The sequence below is a fragment of the Ambystoma mexicanum genome, chromosome 6p, assembly GCF_040938575.1.
Source record: "Ambystoma mexicanum isolate Mex_15411 chromosome 6p, UKY_AmexF1_1, whole genome shotgun sequence".
NCBI lineage: Eukaryota > Metazoa > Chordata > Amphibia > Caudata > Ambystomatidae > Ambystoma > Ambystoma mexicanum.
Genome location: NC_090935.1, coordinates 298,337,068 through 298,358,638, shown reverse-complemented (window position 1 = coordinate 298,358,638; position 21,571 = coordinate 298,337,068).

Here is a 21,571-nt window from a genome sequence, read left to right as displayed (position 1 = left end):
TGAGATACGCCGAGTCGGGTGGCCCTCTTTTGTTGCATTAGAACTTTAGCATATGCTTTACCTTCTTTTCACTTTTTCCATGTTTGACATGTCTTCTGAATAACTACCTTCCTTGAAAACCGTTGTTTATTGTGCTACCACATGTTTCCTTGTTAACGGTTAACAGGACGACCACGGCTAGACCGTGTCCTTCAGCTTTCCCAAGCTATGCCTGTTTGTTTCATTACTCAGATTTCCTGGTCCCACAAATTACGGGATTAGAGATCTGTGTGCAGTGCCTATCAGACCATGCACTGGTCTCCTTAAAGTTGGAGCCGATTACTCCGCAACAGCCAACCCGTAAGCCACGGCGCCTAAATGAAGATCAGATATAGAACGGGCTCACAGGAACTATTTTCAGGAAAACTTCACCCTGGGGGTGGACTGGGCCACTATTTGGGATGCCAGTAAAGCAGTGGTACGAGGCGAGTTTATCGCGCATACCGCATACAGCAAATTACGTTAAAAGAAAAGAGCGGGTGAGGTGGGATTTGGAGGCAAGAGTAACAAAGGCTTAGGCGGAGTATAAAGATAAGGGCTCACAGAAAATGTGGCGGGAACTTAAAAAAGCCAGGGTAGCCCTGGAGACGTATCTGGCAGATGAAGCTACACAACTTCGACTGCAATCTAAACAGTCTTACTATATAAATGGGGAGAAGGCCAATCGATTCCTTGTGGCCAAATTGAGACATCAGAAAACCCGGAACCGCTTCGCCCAACATAAACGCCAGGGAGGGGACTTAGTAAGAGGGGATAAAGAGAATGGAAGTCATGTCTTCGTATTATACCGACAACCTGAAGGGGGAAGATTTGGAGAGGAAAGCACAGGTGGCGTTCATAGGCCAGGTGACCCTGCCGCAGATCGCAGAAGAAGACAGGCTCCAGCTGGAAGCACCCATAACCGAGGAAGAAGTGGGGGAGGTCATAAGTGGGTTGAAGGGACATAAAGCTCTGGGCCCAGATGGGCTAAGTAATGCGTATTATGAAACATTTAGGTCTATTCTAGTAGGCCCCCTAACGAAATTGTTTAATCGCATACGGGACACAGGGCAGAGTTTGGGGGACATGGGCCCAGCTACTACAGTATTACTGTTGAAACCGGACAGGGATCCTACAGAATGTGCTAGTTATCACCCTATTTCATTACTGAATGAGGGCGCAAAAATGTATTCCACGGTCCTGGCTCGGAGGCTGGCAAATGTCCTCCCGAAGATAATACACCCAGACCAGGCAGGATTTGTGAAAGGGCGGCACACCTACGATAACATCTGTAGAGCTATAGACACTATCGAATGGGGATGAAGGACAGGGCAACGGTTTGCGGTGCTGGCATTGGACGCCTCTAGAGCCTTTGATAGTTTAAATTGGGGATTGCTGCAGCTGACCCTTGAAAAATGTGGGTGTGGGCCAGTCTTTACTTGTATGATACTGGCTAACTACAGGACCCATCCACACGGCTAATAATTAACAGACAGCTCACAGAGAGTATCCCTATCCGGAATGGCACGAGGCAAGGGAATCTGTTGTCACCACTGATTTTCGCTATGGCCATGGAGCCTCTGGCGCAAAAGGCCTGGGATTAACGGGGAATCCGAGGGGTGGAAGTGGGTGTCGGGTGTCCCAGAAGGTAGCCCTCTATGCGGACAATGTCCTCATGTTCTTGAAGGACACAATGCATTCACTTCCAAAGGCTATACAGCTGATGAACAGGTTTTCAGGGGTTTCTGGGTTTAATAACAACTACCCCAAATCTAAGGCACTTAACACCACTGAGGTCCTGGAACACGTGTCAAATTGGGAAAGCCGATATCCCCTGAAATGGTAACAGAAATACATAAAATACCTGGGAGTACACCTAACACCCACCTATGAGAGATTATATGGGGCCAATATCCCAGACCTACTGAAATCGTTAATTGGAGATCTCAAACGATGGGCATGCAGGAGCTATCATGGCTCGCACGCATCACAGCACTTAAAATAACCCTTCTTCCCAGGTTCCTGTATGCGACTGGAGCCCTCCCAATACGCATCCCAGGTCCAGCAATAAAAAACTTAGAGAGAAGTTATGTCTTTCATCTGGTGGAAGAAAAAACCTAAGTCCCTAGAAAAGTCCTATTGCGTCCACAAGCTCTGAAGGGACTGGGGGTACCAGAACTGCACAGGTATCTATGGGCAGCACAGGCATCACCCATGCTGCAATGGGCACCCAACGAAAACCAGAACCGCTGGGCGACCATCGAAAGGGAGGCAGCTAAAATACCCTTGGAAAGTGTGGGATTCCTTACAGCGCGGCACAGAGGTAGAGGAGGCACACTACTGGAAAAGGGTCAAAATAGCGGGCCCTCTCGTGCCAATGACCCATAACCCTGACTTTACTCCATGAATGCAGTCTGACATCTGGATACACTGAGGAGGGGAGGAGTGGACCCTGACACTGGGAGAACTTTACGCGGAGGGGTCACCCCTAACATTTGAGGGTTGTAAGGCTAAATTTCACATTCCTGAGAGGGACCGCTTTCATTACATCCAAATTAGACATTGGATTACAAACATAAAGGTCCGGGAGAGAGCAACTCGGGACCCAATAGGGCTGGAACTCACTGTAAAGGAGGGAAGGGCAGAAAAAGGGGTGTCAAGACTGTATCGGTTGATGGAGGAGGCAGACCCGGAAGGGACTCTACAGTACATCCAGAAATGGGAACTAGATGTGTGGAAACCAATTCCGGAGGAGACATGGAGTCACATATGGCATTGAGCCGCCAAAGGCACTAAATGTGCTTCAATTAAAGAGGCGGCGTACAAACTATATCTGAGGTGATATATGACGCCACAACGTATGCACTCCATTAACCCAGACTATCCCATGTCATGTTGGAGGGGATGCGGGCAACATGGGGACCTAATCCACATGTGGTGGACCTGCCCAGTGGCAGAGACTTACTGGAAGGAAATCCTGAGCCATATCAGGGAGATTGTGGGGACACAATTGCCTTTTGACCCAGTGGTAGGTCTACTGGGTGAAGCTGTCGATGGATGCTATGCGAGCACTGGAAATAAGGCTAGCCTTATAACCCACATGCTGAGTCCAGCCAGAATCACCTTGGCACAGTTGTGGAAGAACAAGCAGGGGCCGGTAGTGGCCATGTGGTGGGTGAGACTTTGGGGGGTGATGGCCATGGAAAAGGTGACGGCAATGGCATATGGCTCATACTCGAAATTCCTGAACACCTGACTGCCGCTTCACGAGTTCACGGATGACAGGGAACATATGTACTTCAAACCTAAGCTACTCTGCAGGGTCTCCATTATCTAGCAAAGCGAGGCACGATTTGAAAAGACAGTCCAGCTTGCAAAATTCCCACGAGTGCTGAATAAGAGACGCTGTGATTCACCCAAATACTGAGGAGTTATTTTAGCAGGGCGTGGGGCGGGTGGGGAGTTGCAACAGTTAAAACTCATCAGCAGACGGAACACAAAGAGGGGGATGGACGGGAGGGGAAATGTGGCTATCGTTTACCGTTCTCATATACATGCCTGTAACTTATGCGCTTGAGAAATAAATAAATTTGGTAAAAAATAAAATATGTATATTGCAGTTTTCTGGTTGTAGTTATATACCAGTTGGCGTATTCTAACTGTTTATAGGTTTTCACTGTTAGATAGCTGTTGTCTTATTCTATTAGTTCATGGATTTAAAGGTTATTGAGGACATTTTGTAGATGTTTATATTCATATTAGTGAATTAATTTTGGTTTTAAGAATACTAAGTAAGCGTTTACAAGATTTGCTGGTAATCTCTGGAAGTATCATTACATTTGAACCATCCACATTTCTTTTTTATGTATGCAGTGTAGTGACCTGTATTGGTTGTGGCTCCTCCGTGGTAGATTATGCCTACTGTTGTGAAGGTTTTTTTTACCAAGTGATACTTGTCCATGTGTGAATCCAGTCAGCTTGCAGTTGTTTTTTGTACCATCTGCATTGTAACGCAAAAGCATTACTATTACGTATTCAATATGTGACTGTATTTGTAAGGTGGAACAATTATCAGAATTGCAAGTAGTACATAATCTGCCATGGTTTGCATTTTGAACAAATTGCTGAAATGGAACGGATTCACAGTTAGGTATGGATACATAACACAAAGCGTTCATTAGGGACTTGTTCGTGTGCCACATGGCTGCAGAGAGTGCATGTATGTTTCTACATGTATGAAATCTGGATGATTTCATTTATAGGTATGTTTTTTTTTCTCCAGTACTTGTAGTAAGTACATTAGAAATTCTTGTGGATCTTCTTGTGTGTTTATAGTGTATCTGACTAATCCCGCACAGTAGTCCAATCCCTGCCTTATTCCAGAAACACTGCAAGTGTTGTCAGGATTGTTGTTTGCATTTCTGTGAAGGACTAACATTTGGAATCATAATTGGTCTGTCCTGTTTAAGTAAATGTTTTCAACAATTGGTGGCAATTGGAATAGAATATTGATTGCTACATTTGCATAGCAATTTACACCAGTTGTAGTGGAAAATGTGAACGGACCAGACAGTTCTGTGTCTAAGTTATTTGTTGGAAGTGTGCGTTCTTTCTTTGAGAGGTAGTTGGTTTGTTTGTGCAGTACATCCTTCTTTGGTTGTGGTCATTGATGAAATATTAGCTTCTTTTAATTTCTTTGGAGGTATTGTTATGAGATCCTGTATAATTTGAGTTGGAACTAGTTTTCTTTTACAAACTTTTGCTTTTTGAGGAACAGGATAGGTTTTGAGATGGGGTGCGTAGAGTGCACATAGTCTATTGTTTTCTACAATGCAAGGAATATCAGCGTTTACTTTACTTGCATCAAAGTTGACTAGAAATAGTCCTTCAAGTGTACGTAGGCATGATAGTGCTACATAGCTCATGCCTTCTTTAAACACTATGCTGCTAATATCTATCAATGCTTGATCTAGGGTAAGACCTTTTGATTTATGAATGTTGACTGCGTATGGTAGAGATAGAAAATTGTTCTCTGCGAGGTCTGCAGACTGACGCATGTTTTCAGTTAATTCTTTGTATTGAAATGTTGCCAAATATTGACATTTCCTATGCTGCCAAGAGTTTTACGGCATAGTTTGTGCCCTAAGGTTTTAAAATAGGTTCTCCTTTAACTGGTGTTAATTGAAGAAGATCTCCAAAAACAATAATGTGTTTTCCTCCAAAGAGTTCTTCGTAGTCTGTTTTGAGGACCTCTTGTAATCTGAGGTGAATCAAAGCCAACATTAGGTTGGAGACCATGCTCACCTCATCTATTAGCAGCATTTTCATTTGTTTCAAAACTCTGCGTAGTTCCATTGCAGCTTCTGCAGAAAGTTTGTAGTAGTCTAATTTGTTTTGGTGTTCTACTGGAAGCAGTAGTAATTGGTGTGAAGTGACACCGCCTATGTTGTAGCCGGCTAAACCTGTGGGGGGGCAGTTACAACAGCTGACAGTTTGTTGTTTGGCAATTGTTGGAGGAACTTGCTGATGATTTTTTATTAAGAATGTTTTCCCTGAACCAGCTTGACCACTCACATTTAGCAGTATAGGTTTGTAGTCTTGACAGGTACAAGTTTTAGTTTTGTGCTGCATACCATGTTCAATTTGTTTTCTTATTTCTAGGAAAATGCTACGCTGTTCATTGTTTAATTGTGATTTGAGTATAGCAAAGTCTTCAGTAGACCCTTCATACTGGTACATGGTGTTTTCTACTTCAGTCATGGCTAATTCAGCCTCATTTGCTATGAGTGGCTGTCAAAGTGGTTCTTGGCTTCCTGTTAGAGAACGTTGACTGCTGTCAGGAGTGTCTATATTTAGTTGTGTCTGGAGTTCTTCTTGTTGCTGTTCATTTTCTAACATTGTTTTGTACTGCGTAAAGTTTATATCTGTTATAGTGCTTTCATTTGCTTTGAAAGCATCTTTATAGGAGACATAGGTATCTAATAAATCTTCTTCTTTTCTTCATGGTTTAAAAAGTTGTAGTAGGCACATGTTATATAGTTCTTTATGTTTAGGAGTTTTTAATGACAATTTCATATGAATAATTAGGCTGCGTTTGGTAAGTTTCACTAGGCTGCCTTCACAATTGTTGACTCTGTATCTAACTTTCTTCTAATCTGGTTTAATATTATTTTTGTGTGTGAAGTTTTGGGCTACGTGGTATAGACACATGGTTTCCAAAGCGGTACTCCTGTTTGGGTAGTATGTGTCTAGTAAGTTGTTTTTCAAAATGTCTTGCCTTTTGGGATCATTTTTGGCTATTGTTTCTGTGTCTTCATATGATTTAAGGTATATGCTAATACTGATGTATCCCAACCACAGAACAAAAATCAAGTAAAGCTAATTCTAAGACTAACCCACTTTTCTTTGCGGGTGTCCAATTTGATCTTTAGTAGTCCAGACTCCTTATTTGTAAAAGTCTATGGACAATTGAAGCTGATGGAGGAAAACATGCTCAATGTGAAACTGACTCAGATATAATGTAACTAAACTGAGGGGGCAAATGACCAAATATACGATAAAAATGTGTGTATTATTTTAATTAACGTGTGCTGTAAAGAAAGAATACTGTTTGACATAACAATGCAGAATCACAAAATAACTTCTGCGAGAAATCTCATAAGTGAAGGAAACAAATTAGGTCATCATAAATCAAATGCAATAATAAAAACTGTGAAACAAAAGGAAAACCAATTAAATTATACACTTCAATTCCTAATTGTACTCATTGGTTAAAGTGTCGTTCAGTGTAACAAGTGTCACTGAGTATTCATTTCTTGCTAGGTAAATAGCGTGAGATCCTAAATTTGAAACAATAAGCAGGACTATTCCAATATATGAAATATTCGCTATTCGTGTGAGGATTTCCCAAGTTGTCCCCTTGTATCCTAAGGCTATATTAGACCTATGTCCGGGTCTCTGGGTAAAAGATATCTTTGCCTATGTGGTGTTTGATGGCAAACTTCGTGGTGTTTGATGGCAAACCAAACTCTTCACATTTCGGCGGTCACTAGACTCAATTGGCCCGCCTTCATCAGGGCGTCAGTTTGGAGACCCTGTGTGAAAATATATAAAGAACAATCAATAAAGGAACCTCTCAATCCGTGCCTATATTTATTTAGCAGTGACAGAATAAATTAAAACTCTAAGTAGCTGGCCTTTATTTTACCTGCCGGTACTTAATTCCCAAGTGTCGAGTCATGTCTGGAGTGGAGCACAAAGCAGTCCTTGAAGCTGGTCGCTATGTGGTTGCTGTGTCTTAAGCAGCCTGTATACTTTTCAACCCACTGGGGTATTTCTCTGACTGCCCCCCTTGGGTCTACCTACAAGTGAAAATAGTATATGGCCTGTTAGAGAAAGGATTGAGTGAATTGCAGTGTATTGCAGACCCAAATCTGTTGTTACAGTACGGTATGGAGGCACGTGGTTGGTAGTAGTCGGGTCAAAATGGGTATGGCTGGTGTGCTAAGGAAACATCTCTTCATGGTTTTGGAAGTAAATGGATCGCTCAAGCCACATCTGCAAAGGGTAATCAATTATATGTCTATATAAGTATATAGAAATGTGGCAAGACTGGCCAACTAATTGCTGTTCTCCTAGCAGTACCTGTTACGGTTATTAACATTAGTAATTACCTGTGAGTACAAGTTTGGTGTTTTATATTTGGGGATTTTGACTCAGAGGTATGTTGAGTTTGGCCGTCTCTGTTCCTGAAAAGATGAGCAGAGAGGATATATTATGTCAGGTCATCCTCAAACGGTAACAGTAATATAGCATGCTATAGCTGAATTCAGACTATGTAATCAAAGGATGCCTACGTTTTCAGCGAAAAGTTATAATAAAATGTAAAAAGACGATTAGCGTCTGACCGGTCGTCTGCACACTTAGATGGATCGTGCATAGCAGCATCTTTGTTTATTATCACATGCTACGAGCGCTCGCTCCCCTTGGATGTGCAAATTAGTAGCTACTAGCTAAATTGTGTGTTCATGTCCAGGGGCATTACTTTGTATGGCACGGTTCTCCGAGCGGGGAATCCTGCAAACATACCTTTAGATTTCAGACCAAGGAGCTGCTGGGTCATAGCTTCTTTGTGCTTTGCGCATAGCACTGGGAAAATAAGTGCGCGTGCGGCAGAATACCTAAAAATAAAATGGTTGTCATAGAAATGACGCTCGGGATCCCTGCCCCTATTGGTGCACATAATGCGGAAGCATAACACCTCGGAATGGTACGGGGCTCCGTTGCTGTTGGTTGTCACTGCAACAGTCTGTATCTATTACTTAGAAGTCTCATGGTTAGCCGCGGCTCGTCCTGCTTGACGCGGTATGTAACTGCAACGTTGCATGTGACATTGTGGCTGCTCTGTGTTACTCTGACCTGCGTGCTGGAACAGATGAACAGGATCGACAATCTAAGTGTCGTGATTGATGGTGCCGTGGATATTGCACCCTTAGAGAAACATGGTACAATAGGACTCCGGTTGTCCCACGGGCACGGTTGTCCATGCTGGTGTCTCCAAAAGGTGTGGGTGTTGTGTAAACGTGTTTGTCCCTTAATGGAAACTTCTTATTGGGAATAATGCTAACAGTAGAGCTAAACCTGGATGTATTGCAGGAGTCTCTTGACTTTGCAGTTCGAACCAACAGTGTATGTGATCAGTGTATTACCAGTTGGAAGATTTCATTTAAACCCTGGTGATATGTATCCAGACAATGGATCCATCTGGACTCCTTGTGGAGCAGACTATGCTGAAGGTCTGCCCCACCTTTTACTCTTTCCAGGACCCACCAGGTGAAGTAATTTGGAGAATGTCTGGCTTCTAGGAAATGTGTTACTAAAGGTGCTGTCAAAGTCTTGCACTGGATCTTCGACCTGTGTTCAGATATTCTTAGATTAATGGCTCTTGTCTGTCCTACATATCTTAAACCGCACAGGCATTCAATGCAGTAAATATCATTCAATCTTTTGCAGTTTGTGAAATCTTTGTGAATCCATTCCTGTTGTCCAATAGTAAAGGTTTTCATCTTTCTAGTAAATTGGCACACCACGCAGTTCCCACATGGGCGATGCCCTTGTATTGGGCGTAATGTTCTTTGCCCCATATATGCTGAGTCTGATTAAAAGAGTGAATGGACCAAGTATTCTTTAATGATCTTCGCTCTTTTGTGTGCAAATCTGGGTGTGGGATCTTCTGGTAAATTAAGTCTGGCAATATGATTTGAGAACTCTTTTTCTGGATTTTCCAGGACCAAAGCTGAGCCATACTATGATTTCAGATTTTCCATACAAGGCAGTACCGGTTAAATGGCCTGCGGCTTCGTAGCAGCCAGATTCTCTATGGGAGAGCATTTTTATGCCTAAGCTGTACAATTTCTGTGACAGTGTTTTGTCAGATGATATGTCGTCCCAGAGGTCTTGGAGCTCTGTTTTTTCTGCTTTGGTTAAGTAGGCTGTGACATATCGTGCAACTGCAGTGGCATTGTCTGCAATGTATTGCACATCTATATTTGCATTCCATAGGAGGGCAATGATTGCATTGTAATCATTGATGTACTTTGATCCTTCTGTTGTTTAATTCAGTATGTGTTCTTAGGTGATTTACCTTTGACACTATGTCTAACTGAAGACATGAAGTTGTTCAGTTGTCCTGTTGTTGAAACTGGTCTAGGGAAACCAAAGCGGCATTTGGTGTAGTATTTCTCTTTGTTTTTATACTTCCCAAACGTGTGTCTTTGAAATTGTAAAATGTGTGCATGTAGGTCACTATGTGTAATTTGTGAAGGGATTTCACAAGTGACATATTTCTGGATGAACGGCAAAATAGTGGCATCACTGTCCTTACCAAATTTAGGAGCATCTTTAACCCACAAAAGCATTTGGATGTGTGCTGCTCCTCTGGCTTGGTATTCTTTTCTCCGAAAGAAGTGTTGCATTTCTCTGAGGGGAGGAACTGTTTTATTACAAATGAAGTGTAGCATGGCAATAAAGCGATGATGGAAATATCTTGATACATTTACAGGATCCAGAGAGCAGAGTTCTCCTGGTGTTTTTATATCTATATTTGTTTTGTTTTTGGCTATGTGTAGGAAATCGGGCAAATCTTCCCATGCATACCCTGCACAACTTAATGTCACAAACTATGTGGGTGGGCCAAGGTTCTTATCATAAAGCGTACTTCTGCGTGTCGTCGGAACCAGTATTCTTTTGTACCATGCATGTTTGCTAAAAGATTTGTAATGCATGACTGTAAAACTTCATCTTTTTCTTGCACTTTTTGTAGTAATTGCGTAGCAGACATATTTTGAAAATTGGTACCTGATTTCAATGTGTGTGCAACGCCGTAGCATAGAGTTGCTATTTCACTTTCAAAGAGAAGGTGGAATATGTATTCCACGTTTTGTCTGAATCTGGGGTCTTCACAATACATTCGTAAAGAGCAGTATTCTGATGCTGTTATTTGTGTGGGTCTTTCATCGCACCTTCCTCCTTTTCCAGAAGGAAAGATTAAAGGAAAGGCTTGTGCTTCTACACTTTTTCCCATATGCTGATTGGAGATCCTTTGGCTTGCTGCATTTGGTAAATTTCCAGTGCGTCATCTATGGTGTCTTTAGAGTGCAATGGGTGAATTGTATTATGGTCTAAAATATTGGATTCTGTTGAGGGATTTAGAAGTTGAAATAGGCCACTTCCTGGCGAGTCTTGAATTATTTCAGTGGTTTCCCTCAGGTTTTCTTCAATGTCTATTTCTTTGTAGTATTTATTCATTGTTGTCTTTTAGATATTGCAGGGCTTCCCTAACTTTATGTACGTCCACTAGTTGCTGCCAAATAATTTTGTCTTTTGTAGGTACGCCATTTACTAGGATAATCAAAGATTGATCTATTGGACGGTGCACTACCAGAATGTGTACATTTTCTTTGAGATCTAATGGCAAATAAACTACTTTGGCACAAATGCCTTTCAGTAATTCAGAGGGGGTTAGTTTTGCTGTTTTTGGTTGAAGGCGTATTACTGCTTGAAATGGGTGCACTGTTTGAATTATAATGCTCTCATACTAGTTAAGCTGTTGCAGTGGTTTTGGTAGTGGGAATATTTCCAAGTTATTAGTGATAGCACGTGAAGGTATTTGGTTATTGTCAAGTTTTGCAGTGCAGTAGCTGCAAAGTATTGAGGGGTTAGTAATTTGTATTTGTTTTCTGCTATAAGATAGAGAGCTAATTGGAACCACTTGGAATCTTCATTGTCTTCTATTTTGTACATTATGTCTACAGTTTTTGTGCTATTTTTATAAAATGTTCTGCGTCAACACACACACACATGGTTTGGTACTTCAGCAGATGTGTTTTTAAACTTTAGTATTTAGTTTTTGTATGTGTGTAGTAGAAGTTTGCCATCTGTAAAGTTGTTGCTACTCTGTTCTGAAGATATTGAATTTGCAAGTGGGTTTCACTTCCAAAATATTTTCTCTGGATGTGCTCTATTTCTTCGAGTAGTTATTTGGCTGTACCATGTAGAAGAATGTTATTCAAATTGTTCAGGGCTAAAGCAGGAATTTTGGCATAGTACAGTTTGTGAACAGAATTTCTTACAGTTGAATGGTGTGTTCCTATCATTTTGATATGGTTGAAGGCGCTTTTGCAAATAGGTCCAGAAATGCAGGCTAATGAATGTCCTTGTAGTCCTGTGTATTTTCGCACTGGACAGGAGTCCATAGTTTGTAATAGTTTTATTTTCAATTTGTCTTTACTTTTCACATACTGATTGCGGAACTGGCGTAAAGATGTGAAATATATTTTTGCCTATGTTACACATTGATGTGCACTGCCATTTGTAGACTTGACGTATTGGTTCAGTGGAATGGAGAGTTGATGCTAAGTTTGCTGGAGATGTTGGTGTGAGCAGCATTTCTTGTTCCATGATCGTATTATTAACCTTTTCATACCCTCGTCCACTGCTATGTAAGGCAATTGGGTTTGTTTGCTTTTGTTTGCATGCCTCTTCATTGAAATATGGTTCTGTGCTGGTGGTATGACTCAGCTCACCTGCACAGATGTTTGCGTGGTCTTGTTGCTATTCCGTTTGTTGAGAAGTCCTTGTTGTAGTTTAGTACTTAGTTTTGTTAGTGGTTTCATTCTGTTTAAAACTAATATAAATAGTTTCCTTTTGAGAAGGATTGCACTGTCTATGAGAGCTTCCAGGATTTGTTTTCTGCTGTAGGTTTTACGGGTTGAGCATGATTTCTCTCCTGTTTTTATAAGGTTGTGAAGGACTCTGTGGCGGAACACTTTTTGTAAAATAATTATTTTGGTATGGTAACTTGTGGCTACATCAAGATTTATAGTTGCTGTGTTAGCACAAGTGATAGCTGTAGTCTTTTTAATAACTTTCTGTTTAGTTTTACATTTTGAAAGAGGAGTCAAAGTTTCTTTACTGTAAGCTGCTTTAGTTTCACTTAGTGACTGTATTAGCAGTTTTGTTTGAATTTTTCGTACACATTCTGCTAGAGGCGTATGCCTATTTTGTACACTTTTATTTTGATTTGCTCTATTTCTGCATTGCTTTCTACAAAGTTGTTTTTTTGGTAGGCATTCTTTGGTGTCTGTTGGAGAAAAAAAGAAAGTGTGAGTTGGGTCGTTGTGCAATGTATGTGTGCTTTGTGCATGACTGTCTGAGGCATGTATGTAGAGGTGTGTGATTGTGGAATGGCTGTTACATCAGGTAGGGAAGGCTATTCTCGTATTTGTGTGTTACTATATTGGTGTTCAGGTGACAATACAAAGTGTGCACCTGCTGAGGTGCAATCAGTAACATTGAATCTAATGCTGTAAGGTTGATACAATTGTTTGTTCTACAATACTAGAATAGAATACTACAGTGTTTGAGTAACAGAACATTATGACAGTATTGCACTTTGTTGGATGCAAAGAGTAGGTTTGTTGAGGGTTCTGTCTTGTATTTTTGGCACTACGGGTTTTCAGGAGTGTGGTCTTCACTGCAATTGTGAAAAAAGTAAGTTAGTGCATATGTGTGTTAATGTCACAGTAATTTCACTTAAAGAATAGATTAGTTACATTTGCAAAAGATATTCTTTCTAGGAAGAGGTACTGTATGTGTTAAATTGCATAGCTTTGTATGTGAATGGGGATTTTGGAGCATCGGCTAAGGGGGTTAGTGGAGTATTTATAGGTGTGTCCTGTGAGGTGCACTTTTGAAAGTATGTGTTGCTGTTGCATTGTTTAGTGTGGTAATAGATTAGTGGACGTTGTAGTAGGGCAAGAACAAAAAGCTTAGAAAAATGTACAGATTGATAAGGAGAATGTTGTTGTGTGTGCAATTCCATTATTTTTGTGTGCATAGATGTTTCCTACATGAGTGCTGGAAACATTTCAGTTATTTGACTTTGTTATCCACATTCCTATTGGCACTGTTCTGAATGTACACTTGTATTTGTTTGGTTTTGCAAGTATGGCAAGTGTCAGGCATTCTGTTTAAATAAATGCATTTTATGTACTTGCAATGCTTTTGTAAGATACAAGCTGGTCTCCTTTTTTGTGTGCATTCTAGGAATTTATAAAAGTGTGTTAAGGGGTAAGTGGTTGTGAAAATGACAGAAGGAAATAAGAGAATTATAGGTTATACATTGTAATATGAGCAAATTAAAATTTGGAAAGCAGGCAGATTTGTAAGTGAACTTGATTATAGGAGAAATTAGAGTATGATTTTTTTGCAGATTATGCAGGGTCAATGGCAGGTACCCTGTTCATATGCATTTATAAAAGAGTTGCACATTTATTGTAAAGAAAATATTCATACCTGTAGTTTGTATTGATGTATGTAGATGTGGTTGAATCTGGAAGGAGAAACTTTGAAGAGTTTTACAGTAGGTTTAGCTGTAGGTGCTTTGCAATCACAGAACAATTGCACTCAGAGTGATGAATAGTTCGTCTAAAGTGCTGAATTGTGATGACAGAGTTAGATGTAGAGTTCTTGGATGTGATTGGTGGATGTTTGTGTGACTGCTTATGTGTATCCAATGAGAGAGTGGTGCTGACAGTGATATGGAAAGTGAAAAAGTGCTGTCCCTGTGTTGCAGGGTCCGCGGACATTGCTGCTGTTCGCGGACAGAGCGTGCCATATCCGTGGTTTCTCGGCATATCTAGCATGGAAAGGGAGGGCACTGTGGGGATTAGCCAATCAGGTGTTGAAGTTGTTATTTTCAGGAATAGAAGCTGTGTGTATAGTGAAGATGGCAGAGGTGAAGAAAGTGAGGGTGTTGGTAGTTGGAGATCTGTTTGTAAATGTTTTAGAGAGGTATGCTATGTCTAAGCATATGTCTGCCAGTTTTGGTTTTGAAGGAATGGAGGTTTTGTGGTCAACTGTGCTGGTTCCAATATGCAGGCAGTGGTTGGAGTTTGTAAGGGTTTCTCCATGTGGCACAGGCCAGATGTAGTTGTACTACATTGGGGTGCTGTCCATTTGGGATACATCAGTGCTCCTAGTTTGTTGAGTGCTCTTGAAAACTTGGTTCAGGCAGTGATGGTGGTTCTTCCTAATGCCAAGGTGATTTTTTCTGAAATGTTTCCTAGGGTAGTATGGGACAATTGTAATGTGTTTTTGTCCCAAGCAAAATGGTGCAAGGTGTTTGGTAAACAAAGGTATGTATGTTTTCTTGTTTAGAGCTGGGACGTGGTCTCGTAACAAATGACAATATTGATTTTGTTAATGGTGACTACTTCAAAGAAGATGGCATTTATTTCTCCATATTGGGAAATGCTATTATATTTCAAAATATAAGGAATGCTTAACAGAGGATAATGACATCAGGAAGAAAACAAGTGAAAAAGAAAATGAAAGGTGTTTTTTAGAAGCACTTTAAAAAAAAGGCTCTTTTCAGAGCCAACATCAAAGAGGAAGTGGAGCACACTATTTAAATTTTCATTCCCCACTCTCAGATTTCACGATGTGTCCGCGGACACCGCAACTGCCCGCAGATTGCATGTGTTACATACAGGGATTTTGAGGCTGAGAGGCATACAAGTGAGACTGTACAGGCCAATGGATTGGTCAATAAGGTTTACTGGGTGTGATGTGTAAGGAGAGACTTTGGCAGAAAGTCTGTTTCCTGAGAGGAGAGCAGATACCTATGGCTGTGTCTTTCAGAAGGCAGATTGTCTGGATTTTGAGTGACTCGTGGATAAATTGGTTGGAGGTGCATGCAGATCGCTGTGGAGTAGCTGCACATCTTGGATTTCCTCATGTGATTGTGCACTGGCATGGAGTGCATGGAATGAAGTGGTTAGATTTGGTTCCTCTTTGTGCCACTTTGATGACACACTGTCATCCAGACATTATTATTATTCATTGTGGAAGGAACAGTTCAGGACATGTCTCTGGAATCTCATTGCAATTTGCAAAGAAAGAAGGACTTCAGAAAGTCATGGACATGTTCCCAAACTACCAAGCCTTTTTTTCTCATATTGCACAGAGACAAATGTGGCTGCGTTCTTCTTCATTTGGTCCACAAATGGAGAAAGCGGGGCGCAATGTCAACAAGGCTGTTTGTGCTTTTTTGAGAGATGGTGGTATGTCCTCTTCACAATGAAAATATTATGTTTCGTAGCACACACAATTTTCGCAGAGATGGAGTCCATCTTACTCATGCTGGGAATCAGATTTATCTGTGAAATATACAAAATGCATTGCAACCCTTTTTGGAAGTATATCAATCCTTTTTCCAGTAGGTGTTAACCACTTGAATGTTTTGAAACACAAAAAAACACCACAAAAAGATTATTTTCAGAGCCACGAACTTCCTCTCGGAGAAGAGTGCAATGGTTTTGATAGTGCAGTACCCCAAATATGTTAATGTCCGCAGACTGTGCGCGGACTTCTAAAAATGCATAGGGCCCTGCAGCATTTCATTGGCACTTCTATTTTTAAACTGTGAAAGGTGGTTCTGAAAAGAGCCTTTTTTTTGTTTTTTGTTGTTTTGTATTTTCGTTGGTGTTTTTTAACGAGACAGACAATGAAAGGAAAGGAAGGGAGGGTAAGGAAGGGGCACCAATCACAGGGATAAGAAAGGGCAGGTGTAGAGAGGAAGATGTTGGGTGGGCATTATTCAGGTAGGTGGCAGACATTCTCATGCTCCCGGACCGTAGCCTCAAAAGCACTTTGAAATGTCTCCCCCCTGCAGAGTACTGTGTCGCAGTACATACACAATACCGTGACCCTTTAAAGGTAAGGGTCTACTACATCGCGTATGGCCTGCGCAGCTGGTTCAGGGATGCGCTGCCCCACAGGAGTGTCTCTTGTGGTGGCAGGAGCAGAAACGAAGGATGTTGTAGAGGAACTCAACCTACTACTTTGTTCGAAGGGGACGACCCTCCGAATTGCCACACTGTGGAATAACCTTAGGTGTCGCTGCATGGAAGTGGTCCCGTAACTGTACAAACCAGGTTTGCCATGACTAAGCACAGTGTTGCACTCAGTGCAGCACACCTTGTGTGCACATGCTTTGAGTACCCCTCCAACGGTGGCAAAGAGCCTCCAAACCCAAGACTCACAGTGGCTGGCAGTAGTAGGGACTTTCACTACCTCATCCTCATTATCCTCTTCATCACTCTCTGCATCTCCACGCCTGTTCCCCTCTCCAGGCCCTTGGGAAGGTGGTGGTGGAGGGGTTATGGGAGGTGCTGAAGCTGAGGCAGGTGCAGAGGTGGAAGCCATGGTTGCCATCTGGGATGTAGCAGAGCAGGCAGAGGAATATTGTTCTCAAAATGTGGCACAGTAGACACAGCACACACAGCACAGCAGGCAGAGGTCAGCAGCCAATGCAATGTAGACAGCACAGCAGGCAGAGGTCAGCAGTCAATGCAATATAGCACACCAATATTGAGCAATGCTCTCTCTGGTAGCCAAAAACAGAATGAAGAGCGGCTCTGGGGTGTGGCCTTTTATAGGGGTGCTGGGGAGTGCTTTGTGGGCAGCCACGCTGTCCTTGAACACTTTGAACACCAAAAAGGGCTCAAATAGTTCGAAAAAGTATCCGGATCAGTAGGAGCATAGTCTGGGACCTCTTCATGGGTGGATTTCCATTGAAAAACATCTTGAATTGCTCAGAATAGTGCTTTTTCGGTGTCCATGTGCACAGACTCTGTCCACGGTCGAGGGCATATGCTTAGCGTGGGTGCGGTCTCATGATGACGTCGCTGACACGTGCGCGAATGGGACAGCTGTCCGTAGGACATCTATTGCGCAGGATCAGTTGTACACATGCGCACGTGTGTTCTGCGGACAGGGTTTGGGTCCCCGAACTAATTAAAAGTGTGACACATGTGCGGCGGACAGTTACAGACAGGCACGATATTCGTAGGACTCTGGGGGTGGGATACGCGTGCGCACAAGTGTCCGCCGGACAGGGTTCAGGTCCCAAACTAAAGGTGCATCACAACTTTGTGCGGACATGCAGACGGGTCATGTGTTCTATGGACACCCCCATTTTGATTGCGGACAGTACGAACAGGCATAGTGTCCTTAGGACACCCCCATTTTGGTTAATTGCGGCCATCCCGGACAGTTACGCTGTCTGCGGACTCCCAGAACAGTATACATAATATTTTATTAATATACAAAAATATAGAAATTATGAAAGAGAGGAGGAAGCAGAAATGGAGACATACTGGGGAATTAGGGATTTCTACATGTAGGATGGTAGGGGAGGAAGGGATTGAGGTCTCGTCATAACATTTTTGGTGATGGGGAATTTTTGAGAATGGTTGACTGTGACATGCAGAAGGGTTACAGGTGCACGTGGGACAGTAATATTTCATTTTTCCATGATATGGTTTTCTACAAAGTTCTTCAAAATAATGAAATTGGTCATTAATTGATCAATTTTTTGTTCTAAATGCTGTAGATGATTTTCCACAGTGTCTATTTGTTGTTCCATTAGTACATGATGTACTGTTTTAGTATTATTCTTATTTTATGTATGTAGTGTTAAAGAAAACAAAATGTGTTAGGTACATGTGAAATAATGTGTATTACTTGGCTTACTTTGAAAACTGTAGTCTCTACCATTAGTAACACTGTTTTCAATCATTTCATTCTGGAGAAAATTTTCTTCAAGCCACTCTGGCGTGCGAGCCATTTCTGTGTAAAAAAAAAAAAGCATTATTTTATAGTGTATCCTACTAAAGAAAGTTTATAACTATAGAAATCAATGTAGTGTACTTACCAGTTTGTTTTTCAGTTTTGCTGTTACTGCTTTGTAGGTGTGCTGTTGATATTTGCTGTGCAGTTCCTGTATAAAGCATCAATGAGGTAATTTTGCTGGAGGCAGAAGTTATTTTTTTTTTGGTATTTTCCACTATGTTTCATATGCTATGTAATTGGACTGTTGGCGTCTTACAGATACAGTTTGTACTTCTTATTTAATTTTTAATGTAATTTATTTACATGCTGCTCTTTGAACATGTTCAGTGTGTTCGGTGTATGATACAACAATGTAAGATACCCCCTGAGCTTTTGGACAGTGTTGATGTAGACCGAGTCAGTCCGCCGATATTCGCATGGGACAGGGGGTTCAGTATGTTGTGTGATATAGATATCAAAATCATGATATCTATATATGTATTCAGTGAAAAATATTTGTTAAAGGGACATTATGGTTAAGTTGCGCTACTAAAAACCTATCAAATATGGTTACAAGTAAAACCGAAATCCCCCTGAAAGTTGCCAGTTATGGTAAGCTAAGCAACCATAACTCGCCCCACCACCGTGCACTGTTGAGAATAACACTCATGATATCAAAGATGAAATCACAAATATCATTGATGACATATCAGACGACGAGACGCTGTATCCCCTTCCCTCTAACACCTTTTCCCCATCCTACCAGGAAGGATACTTAGTAAACTCAAACCCCTCCACTTTTCCCCGACACAAACACTTTCTCACTGACAGCTCACTGTGAGAGAAAACGGACTAACACCAGAGCCATATACCTGACATGTCCCAACACAATGGTCTGGCAGAGTCAGGCAATTACTGATCATTACACACACCTGACTTCCATCACACTTCCCCACACAGATAGAAGGCGGAGCATGAAAGCACACTCTGAGCAAGGCAAAGCACACGAGGGAGCAGCAGTTACAAGATGGCAGTTTAATACAAGGAGAAAGAGGGCAAGACCGCAGAGGGTTGCAAGGAGGGAAGGTCCCTTGACCTTTTCAGAGAAAGACTGTTACTTTCATAAGCCTTCGATAATAAGAAACATAAGACCTGGAATTAAAGCTGAAGAAGGCTCTCCTGCGGCCTTGTGAACATTGTAAAAGGGGATCTGAGCATGGATGAGGGATATACCGGGTGAAACTTGAGTCACCCGAGAAAGAATATTCTGTGAACATTGAAAGAGGGGATCTGAGCCCGGAAGAGGGGGATCCAAACCATAGATTGCTGTATTAATGGGATCTGATCCCAGCTGAAGGGGATCCAGGGTGAAGAGTGAATCACCTGAATTGAGTACTTGTAAGAGGAAAATAACTTTTCCTTTGTTTTGGTGCATCAGGCCCCTTGAACCAAGAGACTATGATAAGGAAAGAGACTTGGGCACAGAAGGCCCTGATGCTAGTGATTGAACTGTATCCTCGTGCTGAAGAAGTCAGAGACTGTGCGATGCTCGAGTGAACCGCCTTGTCCCATGCTGAAAACGTGGTGAAGGGAGGCCAACGGCCTGAACAACCTGACATATCATTTTTTTGAAACTTCTCTCTTTTTCATAAACACTACCCCCACACTATTTGTATTTAGAGGTAAGGATTGGAAATAGGTTTTTCTTTGTATGGGCCCTTTTATTTTAACAAGACATAACTAAGACTGTGTTGTTATTATTATTTGATTGCGTAGCTTGCTCCCATCTGTAGATTTAGGATTAGATAGGCATTTATCATATCCTTGTTGAAGTTCAATAAACACCCTTGAAGTGTGGTCACTTGTATCGGTCTTACTGTTCATGCCATGCCTTCCTTACAGGGCAGATTTGTAATAGTGCATGGCTATGTGGAACATCAAGAGGTATATATAGTGAAGTCATATTGCCCTAATCATGCAGTGCGTGATTACCTCTGCCCCTGGGCAGTAGACTGGCTCGATTGAGAGATGCTCTGTTTCTCTGGGGTGGGGACTTTAACTGCATTAGGAATCTTGCTCTCCGACTCTGCACGGAATAAGTTGTCGCCTGCCTCAGTGGCCCTTAGTGTTATATTAACTGACCTCTCGTTGGTTGATATCTGGAGGGAACTAAACCAGAGTAGACGGGGATACTCATACTACTTAGCCCCACATAAGCTTTTCACCAGAATACACTACATGTTTATCTTGGCCTAACATCTGGCTCAATTCTCCAGTGTGGAACATATGGGGCGCTCCGTCTTGGATCACTCCCCACTTGTGGTGTGCTAGGACAGATGGACACCCAGATCACCGGCCCGATGTGGCACATGCCTGCAGAGCTATTGCAAGATGACATATTTAAAGACCGCCTGGAGGACTTTCTTGTAGACGTTTTAGCCACCAACGTGGGCACTATAGATAGCTAGAGGACAGTACGGGACCATCTGAAGTTTGTGAGTAGGGGTGAGGTGATCGCTAGCGCAGGAGGCATCAGGAGGGAGCTGTGAGAAGACATGGGGTCACCGGATGAGATCCCAGACCCTTCTGTAGAATCTGAACTTTTAATATTGCGGACTCAATGTATGGAGGCATGGGAGAGACTCCACAGGTTTGAATATTCAGTGTATGCGGCACACAAATCGGGGAGACTGCTAGCATGGCTGTTGTGAGAAACCTGAAGGTGTCTCACCCGCTAGTCCCAGGGGATCTGTCATCCAGGTGGCTAGGACACAGCTATCGATTTTGGATCCAGTTCCTGGAGGTGGACCAGTGCGTGAGGATCACTTGGTTGAGGGGTCTTCGGGGATTGGGAGTAGGGCACCGGATGGAGAGACTCAAGGGTCGATTCATGGAAATAATGTGCGCCGAAAAAATTCCCGCGCAGAGGTGCCAAAACGTGCGAATCGCAGGAAAAGTGCGAAAATCGCAGTGCAAGTGCGAAAATCGCAGGGAAACCAGCGCACAGCGATTCATGGAAGTCCGTGCGCGAGAAAAACATTAGATGTGCACTAAAAATGTGCGCCGCGCACGCCGGCGCACAGGTCATCCAACAGCGTGCGCCACGGCCACTGTGAAATCGCACATAGCGCGGCGCACATCACAAAAGTAGGCGGAACACGGGGCGTAACACTCGGAATGGGGAACAACGCGTGAAAATATGGGCGTCACGGGGGAAGTACAGGAGGCAAGTGCGCGGAACGCCCACACGCTCGCCTACAACATGTATTCATGGAATCGAATAGGGCAAACCAGCGCATGGTCAAAGACGCGCCCAGGGCCAAACAAGTACGGCACAAGAAAGCAGGCGGTAGCGCCCCTGCGACTTAAAAAAATGTGT